The sequence below is a fragment of the Neovison vison genome, chromosome 8 (genome assembly GCF_020171115.1).
Source record: "Neovison vison isolate M4711 chromosome 8, ASM_NN_V1, whole genome shotgun sequence".
Lineage (NCBI taxonomy): Eukaryota > Metazoa > Chordata > Mammalia > Carnivora > Mustelidae > Neogale > Neogale vison.
This window is the reverse complement of record NC_058098.1, coordinates 84,439,070-84,450,256: the sequence shown is the minus strand read 5'-3', so window position 1 is coordinate 84,450,256 and position 11,187 is coordinate 84,439,070.

Sequence of the window (11,187 nt, the reverse complement as noted above, 5' to 3'; positions counted from 1 at the left end):
AGTGTGTGCATTTGTGAGGTGGGGGAGGGGCATCTTGGGATCCAGTCCCAAGAAGAAGACATCCCTCCAGAAAGATGCACTGAGACTCACTGTACAGGCCTGCCTCACCTGCTATTCTGCTTTCCACCAAAGCGTCCCTGCAGAGTAAGCATCTGGAATAGGACCTGTAGGGTCTCATGCATCATCCACGAGTGACTCTGATCTGGCCCTGAAGTAGAAACCACTCCCAGAAATACACCAGGATTCATGGCCCTCTTCCTGCTGCCTCTCCCTTAAACCCTGTCATCTTAAACCCTGGACTATTTCTCTGCCTTGCTTGTACATTGAAAGCACTTGGGGGACAGTATGATTCAACTGTCCTGGGGAGGGAGCTGGGCCTTAATCTGTTATAAAAGCTACTCTAGTGATTCTAATGAGCCAGCCTGTGTTGAAAATGTTGGGAAGGAAAAATTTTTCCTCTACTCTCTTAGGTTCAGTAACTGAGGGACTGCAAATTTAACTGTCAAAAGATTAACAGGAGAAAGGCAATACAAGTTTATTCATATTTTACATGCACGGCAACTCACATAAAAGAAGTTAAACTCAAAGAAGCAGTTAGACTCAGAGCTTATATGCCCTTCTTAATAAAGAAAAGAGGGTTTGGGCTTTAAGGGACAATCAGTTATGGGGAAGTGACTAGGAAAGACAGGGGGGAAATGAATGTAAAACGAGTAGTTTTAGTAAGGCTTGTTAATGCAGACTCATCTTAGTGCTGATTCCAGGGATAAGAGTTGTTTTTCTTTCCTGGTATGGGAGAGGAGTACATCTTCAAAAGGGAAATCTATGCCACCTTCACAAAAATAAATTTATGTCCTGCTTTTAGGTGGATAAAATGAGGGCCAAGAATTCTTCCTGCAGCTATTGCTTCTCAGTTGCTTTTAGCTCAAAATAATCCTTATTCCAAAATGGCATATTTTGGGGTGGCATATCCTAACTCCTAATCTACCATGAAGGATAGATTATTATTGTGTTGTTCCATTATTGTAAATTAAATACTATCTCATTTCAGAAAGCTGTTTATCGGGGTAGGGCTGGAGGCAAGGAGTGAAATGAGGAGCAAACTTCCAATATTCCAATAGGCACAGCCCTCTGCTAGAGTGACCACCATCCTGATTTGATGGGTACTGGGGGCACAGGTTTAGGGAAGTGTTCCTTGGATGTGGATCTTTGGGAGCTAAAACTCCCAAAGTCAGTGACCCTACTAGACCCCAGGGGATCCTGGACTTCTTTTAATTATGGGGTTCCTGAGCCTCTTGAAGGTGGGCATGGAGTATTATTCCTGTTTTCATTCATTAGGACCTGCCATTTAGTAGGTACTCATTATCTAGTTCTCAAGTTTGCTGCCTCCTATTTAATACAACAAAGGTCCTTGGCTTTGAGAGTTTATGTGGGAATGTTACCGTGCTTCCCTAGCCAGGAGAAAGACATGGTGTTATTTGTTCTCGAGAGAGAAGCAGCTTCCGAGTGGGTGGGAGAGCAGGTTGTAGGCTGGCTTTGGGAGAGTATTTGCAAGCCTGTGGACACAGAATGCTGTGGCTGCAAACACTGCAGAGAAATGGAGCTATTCTCAGCATTGATATAGAACTCATTTAAATATTCCTATGCACACAATTCCCATCAAAGGGACCGGATTACAAAAATTAACTATTTTGGAACTTTTTGTCTCTTATAGAAGGAAACCCAAGATATAGTCTCCCCCTCTCTCTCTCCTCCAGTATTACATGAAGAGGGTAAAATGAGTATTGGTAGCTTTGTGGAGAACACTGTCGCTTTCTTCTCAGGCATTCTGAGGACTGTCAAAGCCTGATAGGCAGACCTTCCAGAAACTAATAGTGAGGGCCTGCCCATCCCACCACACCGCCCCCTCCAAGCCTTGGTACAGCCACTTTGGCTTCCTGCACAGCCCTGGAGACCTGCCAGGATCCTGCTCATCACCTGTTTAGGAGGCTCCTACCCAGGCCCTCTTACTTCTACTCCTGCAATGGTTGGCTCATGCCTATGCAACTCTGGGAAGTCCTATCTCCTCCTCTCTCTTTTGCACATTTCTAATGCAGACAGTCCATACCACAATGTCCGGCATCCCTCTGTGTTCCCTTCTGGAAGTAACCAGGTAATTTATTCTGCCAACATCTCCCTTGCTGATTTATATGCTCTGCCCCCATACTTCAGTCTTGTACTCCTGGGACTATGTAGAAGGAAACCTGGGTGGCTGTGGTCTGCCCACCTGCTCACCGTGGTGTCTAAGCAATAGGAAAATAGTTGGGGTGATGGGGGGAGCACAGTGTTGGCTCTGCTGCCAGGAGGCCTTGGGTGTGAGTTTTCTCACATGGTCACCTTCCCTGTTTCTGTGTTGTGGGCTTCCCTCCGGAACCTCCAGGACTATAGGTTGTCTACCATCTCAGCTGCAGCCTCCACTGTGTCTTGGGCTCCTAAATCCTGGCCATATCCTCAGCTCAGCCCCACAGAGAGTAGCTGAGCACACCATCAGCGGCCTCACTCTGGAGTCAGTTACCGTGAGTTCTGTCTGTATGGTTAGATCCTCCCCGGATCTTAGTTTTCTCATCCATAAAATGGAGATAAAAAGAGTGATCCACTTTTGTTCAGACAATTAGAACCATACCTGAGACATATCAAATTCTATTATTTAATATTGTTTTAATGGAGGGGAGAGAGGCCCCCGAATAAGGTGAGTCCTATCTCCCAAAGTTCTTCCATCTTTGGGTTAGTTCTTATTGTTAGAGGCAGTTCCAGTCTAAGGACTCTAACCCCAGCCACTCCTGGGTTTCTTTTGTGCTGTCCTATGCCTCCCAAAGAGGCTAGCCAGGGCCAAGTTCTAAAAAAGTTTCCTTTAATTGCCGCGGATATAGTCTATTCTAATTTCTTTGTATGTGCTAGTTTTGATCTCTCAAACCTCTGTGGGCTTGTTGAGGCAAGCAGTTCTGTGTCATGCACTTTCTTTATCGCCCAACTAAGGCTAACATAGTTCTAGGCACTGGTTGAGTGACACATTAGAATCTGGGAGAACCCAAAAGCAATTTTCTACCCATATTGCCTGATGTCCGTAAGACCAAAAACAACCCTAAAGGGAGCCCCCTACCCCCTACTCTGCCTTGTTAATCTTGCACATCTTCATCTGGAACAGGAGAGTTAATACCTGCCTAGGATTTTGGTCAGTTGGCATTGTGGAGGGACAATTAGGAGAACTTCCAGCCCTAGCTTCTGTCTACTCCCGGAGATTTAGAATAAGCCCAGATAGCTATATTGGGAGGCAGACGGGAATCTACCAGCCAAAGTCAGTAAGTAGACATCCTCTCTCCCTCAGTTTTATTTCCTCAGCAGTGCACTGTAATAAAGCTGAGCCTAGAGTCTGCAGTAATAAAACAGACATGAGCCACGAAAAGGCTATAATTCTAGGCTGCTGGGAAAGCCCCAAGGCTCATCCTCCATGGCCACCCTTCTTTTACTGGAAAAGGAGCTGTTTGTGACATCTCTCAGGTCCCTCTGGCATTTTTAGAGCCTTTGTTGGAAAATGCTTTTCTATTAGCATTAAGTCTGTTATCCTTGAAAATACTGTCTGAGTAATAACTGAGCTAACCTATTTTCCATAAGGAACTCTAAATTCCCCCCACTTGTCTGAACAAAATATCTGTATTCTCACCCACACTCGGAGCTACCTGCTATGAAGGCTTATACCCCACCAAATTTTGCTTCAGCACTACTGCTCCTGGGACTGTGGGCTGGTCCCACATGCTAGCCAGGGTCCTCCTTTTTGTGTCTGAGTCCTTGCTCTGCTCTGATATAGATACAGTCATGTTGATGGGGCCAGGAGTCCTTCTGGCAGATGGGAAGAAACACCATAGACTAACTACAGTCAGCAACCCTTGGAGGAGAAGCCAGACCTTAAATGCTTTGCTGTGCAGAAACTGTCAACCAACAGTGAAACAGACCAGCCTTGGCCCACCTTGCACATAATATTCCTGCCTGGGCATCCAGGCTCAGCCTGTTCCTTGCCTGAAAGGCCCTCCCTTCTCCTAGACATATCACAATCCTAGGATCTTTCAACAGTCGGCCCTAGCTCCTCCCTCTCTACTGCCCATTTATTTAGGGTGTCTCTATTGAACACCACTTGAATTCTAGGAAGTAGGCTAGGGATGGGGGTGTGAACATGAAACACACAGGACCTTCCTGCAAGGAGCTCAACCTAGGAAGCCTTCTCTAATGACACCAGCCCCAAGCACATGCCCTTTTTTGTACTCCTGTAAACATCATCTGGTTGGTCCAGCCTTGGCTTTCACTAATATCATCCCCAACTTAGAGATGGATTTAAATGAGTCCCTGGGAGGTTCAGAGCATTGTCCAAGGTCAGAGTCAGTTGGTAGTTCTTAAGGACTCCACCTATCTCTATGTTGGTCTTATTTCTCCCAACTTGCCTCCAAACTTCCAAGGAGGTGGACTAGACACCTTAGCTTTTCTACCCTTCAGCCAACTCCACTGCATACACTGAGAGTCCAATAAAGGCTGATGACTTGGTAATAGCCCTTGGGCCAGTCCAAGGTCACAGGGCTGCTCTGCATGGGACCCCACAGCCCAGACCCTGCATCTTGAGAGGCTATGTTTATTCTCCATTGTTCTGGCCTCATGCTCACATTCCCATGGTGCAGCCTCCTTGTGAGAAGCAGCAGCCTTCAGCTTCCAGAAGTAGACCTGCCTCTCACTGTTTACAAACAGCCTTCTTTTACTTGCTCCAAAGATGCTGTTCTCAAGACAGGCCACAGTGAGAAACCCTCAAGATGGGAGAGGTTTACTTGATTAGGGTAAGAAGAAGACTTGGGTAAGAAGATTAGGGTAAGAAGACTTGCAGTCTTCTTCCTTAGAGTAAAATCATATTACCCTGGTCTCTTTTTTTCCCATGAGCCATTTGTGAGGAATGGGAGGTAATGAAGAAAACTGAATTTTCCTCCCGAGGAAACTTCTGGGACAGCTCCTTAGGAGGGGCTGTGTGTAATCTTGCCAGAAGAGCACAATGTGCAGGAGGGATTAGTGGAACTGTGCAGGAAACTCCAGTGGCCCCGCCCCCCTGATGGCCGGCCAGCCACAGTGAAGTCACTGAGGACCCTGTGGGCTGGGCCTCTGGCCAAGACAGGTTGGCCTGGTTATCACCAGCCAAAGGCTACTGTGCCCAGGAAATGTTCCTCCATAGACACAGCCTCACTTGAGATCCACAGGCTATGGGCCAAAGACTGTCCACAGGAGTTTGTCCCTCTAAGGGCAGCCAGAACAGGTGGGGGAATTTAGGAACCAGGAAATGAGGACTCTGCATGGAACTCTTAGATTTCAGGATTCAGGTCAGAACCTCGTTGAAGATTTGGTTGATGTCTTTGCAGCAATTTAAATGTCCACCTCACCAGAGCCGCCTCTAGAATCTGGGGAGCTCGGAGAGAGGTTTCAGCACCTCAGAATGAAATCCTAGGGGTAGAGAAGCAGGGAGGGAAGTGCTCAGAGTAGAGAGACAAGGTTCCCCCACCCAGAGGTGGTCAGTATGGTGGGAGAATCTGACTAATAAGGTTTACTTGTGCCGAAGGGAAAAAAAAACCACTCTAGAGGCATCTTCCTAGAGCTCAGAGACCAGAGAGAATGAGCCACCCACAGATGACCTTGTTTTAGGGACCAGGGAAAGGAGGGGACACATTCTGGAAGAATCTCTTCAAGGCACTGAGAACATCAGGATACAAAGGTGGAGGTCCTAGGGCTGGGCTAGGGATGGGCTTTTCCAAGGGCAGGGGATGGGAAAGAGAAAGGACACCTTGAGACAGACTTGCAGCCCGTCAGCAGGACCCAGGCTGACAGCCAGGAGACAGCCTGCTTCTAGGGCACCAGACACCGCCTCTTCCCAGAGACCATGAAGTCTCAGCCAACAGAAAATCCACCTGGGCCTCCTTGTGCATTTTCTTGTTCTCGGGAGCCAGAAATGTGCCACTTCCTTCTGTCTCTCTGACCTCAGCTACACTCAGCAGAACAGCTGGAGATTCTCCAAAAGCTATTTGCCTCCCATCATCTGGCAACAGGCAACAGGCAGACTGAATAACCATCACCTTTAATTTTTTTTTTCTTGAAATAAAATTCCTTAGAAAGAGCTCTTAAAATGAGAAGAAATCCTAATTTGGCAATGCCATTGAATGTTTCCATATTTCAGAGCAATTCAATTTCTGGATTTTTAGAGAAAGAAAGAAGGAGAGAAAGAAAGGGGAAAGGAAAGAAGGAAGGGAGGGAGGAAAGTAGGTAGGAAGGAGGGAGAGAGGGAAGGAAGGAATGAACTGAAAAGGACTGAAGCAAGAAGCTAAATTAGGCCCCTGTGGTTTGATAATGAAGATAAAAGCCCTAGCAAAGTTCTCACTTCCCCAGATTACAGGTGGGCCAGGGCCAGTGACCGCCCAGCCTTGCTCACCACATCGCCCAACTCTGGGCCCATTTTGAGGGAAGAAGAGCTTAGCAGTCTCTACAAGCCCAACCATGCTGGGCCTGGCCTGAGGCTGGAATATGCCACTAGCCAATTTAGACAAGTTCACTCTTGTATATTAAAAGTTGCCTGCGGGCGCCTGGGTGGCTCCTTTGGTTAAACAGCTGCCTTCAGCTCAGGTCATGATCTCAGGGTCCTGGGTTGAGACCCTTATCAGGGTCCCTGCTCAGCAGGGAGCCTGCTTCTCACTCCGCCCCTCCCTCCCCATGCTCTCTAATAAAATCTTTAAGAAAAATAAAAGTTGCCTTATAGCATATGCAAATTAAAAATTAAGTGTGTCTGACATAACAAAGTTCATTTGAACATTTTTGAAACAATAAAGGTGTTCTTTGAAGTGGCCTTCCTGTGCTATCTTCACAAAGGTAAAAGAGTTAGCGGTCTCCTCTGGCTGACCCCATGGCCCACATCCAGGCAAGGGTGTGGGGGTCCTAGGTTGCCTCCTCTCCTATTCCAAGGATAACACATCGCTCTGTCAGACTCCCCTGCCCCCCAACCCCAGCTAGTCCCCTTCCACCTCTGATGGCCCTTCTGCTCAGCTCGTTAGCACCATATTCAGGGAGCTCTGTCCCTGAGGTCAGATTTGCTGACACACATGAATAGGAGCATCTTTGGATCTCTTGCCTGTCCCGCCTCATTAACTGGACTAGAAGATTTTACTCTCTAGTTCTCCCCTGTTCACAGGTGGGTCTAGGATGGACAGTCTCCACTCTGACAACCATCTACCCCCAACACCCACATGCACGTACGCACCAGTTCTACCCAGCAAACTAAAGATTAAACATGGTGGTGACAAGCCCGGGAATAGCCTAAATCAGGGCCCCAATTGTAGTTCTACTGGAAGCCCCTGGTTTTTTAAGGTGACATATGACTGTCCTTTGGACTTTCGATTAAATGTCACACGATTCTTTCATTTGAGGGGTTCTTTCATCCCCCCTGGAAACCCTGGCAGCACAAGAGCCAGTGTGAATGTGCTCACACACCCCTCACCTCTACGCCGTGCAGCCTCAGCCCCCACAGCAGCTTCTTTAAGAGCTGGGAGGCGGTGGGGCCGGCTGTCTTCACAGAATCACGTGGAAGAGCACCAGAACTGGGCCCCAGCCCAGCCACGGATGAAGTGGAAAAGAACAGTCATAAAGGCAGGAAAGGAAATAACTGTAGCCCTTACACACTGACCAGACTTCAAGCCCAAGTCTGCCCAACTCTGAGGCTGCCGTTAAACACCAGGGACGCAGAGGCTTCAGAGCCAGACCCAGGTGACCACCAGGGTGCTGAGAACTCGGTTCCTCTCAAAGAGGTCCCAAGTCACAAACACCTGTTTTCACAATGAGCACCTGCTCTCTGATTAGAAAAGATAGCAGACAGGGCATGTGGAAAGCCGAGCAGCAGGCAGACAAGCCTGTCACTGCCGGCAGGCCCAGTAGAAACTCGAACACTGCCTGAGGCCCTGCCACCTGGCCCTTGGGGAGTGGGAGCCTATGGAGCTGGGGTGTGGGGGGGGTCATCACAGTCCCACCTGACCCTGTAGGCAGAAAAGAGAACCACTAAATTTTAGCCACAGGGCTGAGAGCTTGAGAGGCCCTAAGCAGGGCCATTAAGGAGCAGTCTCCCAATAAGACTAAGCAGAGCAAAGTGAGAGAGAACTCTGCCAGCAACCAGAACATAAACCTTTAGTTGGCACCTGGGACGGAGGCCCATTCTGCCTTTGGGAGTCCTTGGCTTGGCACCAGGACTCCAGAAGTCCCTACGATAGGTCCAAGTTCAAGTGTCCATAGAATGCTAAAGTGGGAAGGGACCTTCTGTGGAACTTTTCAGTCTTTTCTCCTCTGTGGGTTACAGTTCAGTCTGCATATCTAGCTATACAATGATGGCCTTGGACTAGGTCCCTGGGTCTCAACTCTGTCTGCACATGGGAACGACCTAGGGATGCCATGACCATGAGCTTGTGATTTCTGCAATTGCTTCCAAGTAATCCGGGGAGACGGGTGTTAGGAGTGTCAGTGGAGGGAACGCTGTCCCAAAACTGGCCAAGACTTGTACATGATGGGCAAATGGAGGGAGAAGACCATTCTGTTTAGTGGACTGTTTCTGAATAAGAAGTTAAGAAAATGAAACTACTAGTGTCCTAAGACTACCTATTCCTGATTCTCACCTGGAATCTATTAAATTGGAATGTCTAGGGGCTGAGGCCCTGGCTTGGGGTTTTAAAAAGGAATCCCCAGGTGATTCTTGTGTGCATCCAGGATCGAGAGCACTAGCTAGATGCTCTCCATGGTTCCCACATGCCGCTGAGCCCAAGCCACCCACACCTTCAATCAGACATAGCAAGTCACATTCAGATCTCATTTGCTTTAACTGCCCACTGCTGGAGCCCCTCCTCTCTGAGGGGACAAGACAGGAGGAGGGCTTGAACAAAGGCCCTCAGTTGGACTTAGAATAGGGAGCCCCGGTTAGGCTATAACCCCAGGTTACAGTTAGCCCTCTCTGCCCCGAATGCTGAACCCTCAAACTGGCTGCTTCCTAAGGCACCAGGGCCACCTGTGTCAGCTCAGGGAGGATGGTGGAGTGCCCCTCCAGGTGCATCGGGAAGTTCTGGACATGACTGATCCCCCTCACCTGTTATAATGAGCTTGAACTGGAGCCTCATTTTCAGTCTCCTCGTGTGGCCGAGCAAGTCACATTCCTATTGCATTTGGTTTGACTTCCCAGCAGACACTGAATGTTCCTGGATGGCTTCCCAGCATCCTTTCTTTCCCTGGTGCATTTCAGCGTCTGGGACCAAGCAGCAGCAAACACGCTCAGTTTGGATTTCCCCTCAGGATGTGCAGCTTCCTGGGGCCCCTGAGCGGTTCCACCTGCTTTCATCACCCCATCATTCCAGAACACCGACTGGAGACCCCTGGACCCCTCACCCTGAGCCACCCGATCCTACAGGCTGGATTTCCCTTCACTCTCCCCATTGGTACAGACCTTTACATTCCAGATTTAGCAAACTCCTCAGAAGGCTCCCCTTCTCTTTTGGACCCTTTGTCCTTTGTTAATGACCCATCACTCTGCAGGGGAGAGCCTGGGCCTTTCTACAATACAAGGACTTCTTAGGTTATATTACTACTTTGTTACACAGGTGCCTCTTACTGCCTCTTCAGTTGCTGAAGCTGGTTCTCCAGTTTTGGCATTTAAGTCCTTTCCTATCTCATTTCCCACTACTTCGCTATTGGAAAAGAAAAAAATTTTTTTAAGCTTTCTGCTTTGGTCTGTCTGGTCTGCTTATGTCGCCCAAATGTTCCTTGTACTTTTAAGTCTCTGCTGAGGCTAATCCTCCTGCTTTGAAAAATGGATTGCCCTTTTCTCTACCTGCCATCCTTAGTACTTGTCAAACCAGGCAACAATAATAGAGGTTAAAACTTTTTGAGCCTGTGCCAACAGTGCTAAGCACCATCTATGCATCATTTTACTTACTCCTGTTACTTTAGAAAAAAACAAAAACAAAAACAAAAACAAGCAAACAAACTTTAGACTTACAGAAAAGTTGCAAAAAATAGTACAGAGAACTCTGTACTCACTTACCTTCCCCTAATGTTTAAGGGGGATGACGGACAATCATCTTATACAACCATAACATCTTATACAATCATAGTACAATTATACTTTTTCCTCCCTAATGCCCTCTTTCTTGTCAAGGATCCCAAATTTGGTTGTTGTGTCTTCTTGTTCTTCAATCTGTAAACCATTCCTTAATCATTCATGTCTTTGTTGACCTTGCCTTACTTGATGGGTGCTGATTAGTTATTTTGTAGAAAGTCTCTTAATCTCGGTTGGTCTGAGGTTTTTCTCATGAGGATCTGTGCTTATGGTAAGAATGCCCCAGAAGCAATGCTGTATCTTCAGAGCACCATACCAGGGGCTTCATGATGCTGATTGGTCAGCTTCCAGTTAACCTTGAGCCCTTGATGAAGGTGGTGTCTGCCAGGTTCCTCCATGGTGAAGTTCCTCTTTTTCTCTTAACAATTCATAAGTACCTTGGGGGAGATACTTCAAGAGTATGCAAACATCCTTTTTCTCCTCTGATTCCTGGCCATAGAGTTCAGACCCACCCATGGATCTTGCTGGCAGCATCTGCTACTGTGATGTGGGTCTAAAGGGGATTTTGTATTTCATGAGGGTCCCTGTTTTACCCCCTTGATAGAGGACAACACGGTGGCTCAGATCTATACAGGAACTTGACCAAGGTCCTAATGCTCCTTAGCACAGGGTCAGAACTCAGGCACCAAAGCCCTGCTTCTGACACTAAGCTCTTTCTTCTCCTCTTTGAGGAGTGGTATTCAGCAAGTACTTGCTAACCCCGTGGTCCTGGAAGATTGAAGAGCTCATGTGTATCAAGAGAAGGAGCTAGAACCAAAAAATGTCTGGCTTCTTTCCTTTTTCCCAGCCTGAAAGGTATTACGGCCACACACACACCTGGATCTATGAACAAGGGTGGGCAGGATCTCCCTGAGAGGCAGAGGGCATAAGCCTGAGGCTCACTGGTCGGACAGGGGTGGGAGAAAGTTTGAGAGAAAAAGGCAGAGAAAGAAGGGCTTATAGTACCAGGTTCATCATTTTACAGATGAAACAGCTAACTCCATGCTCTAGGG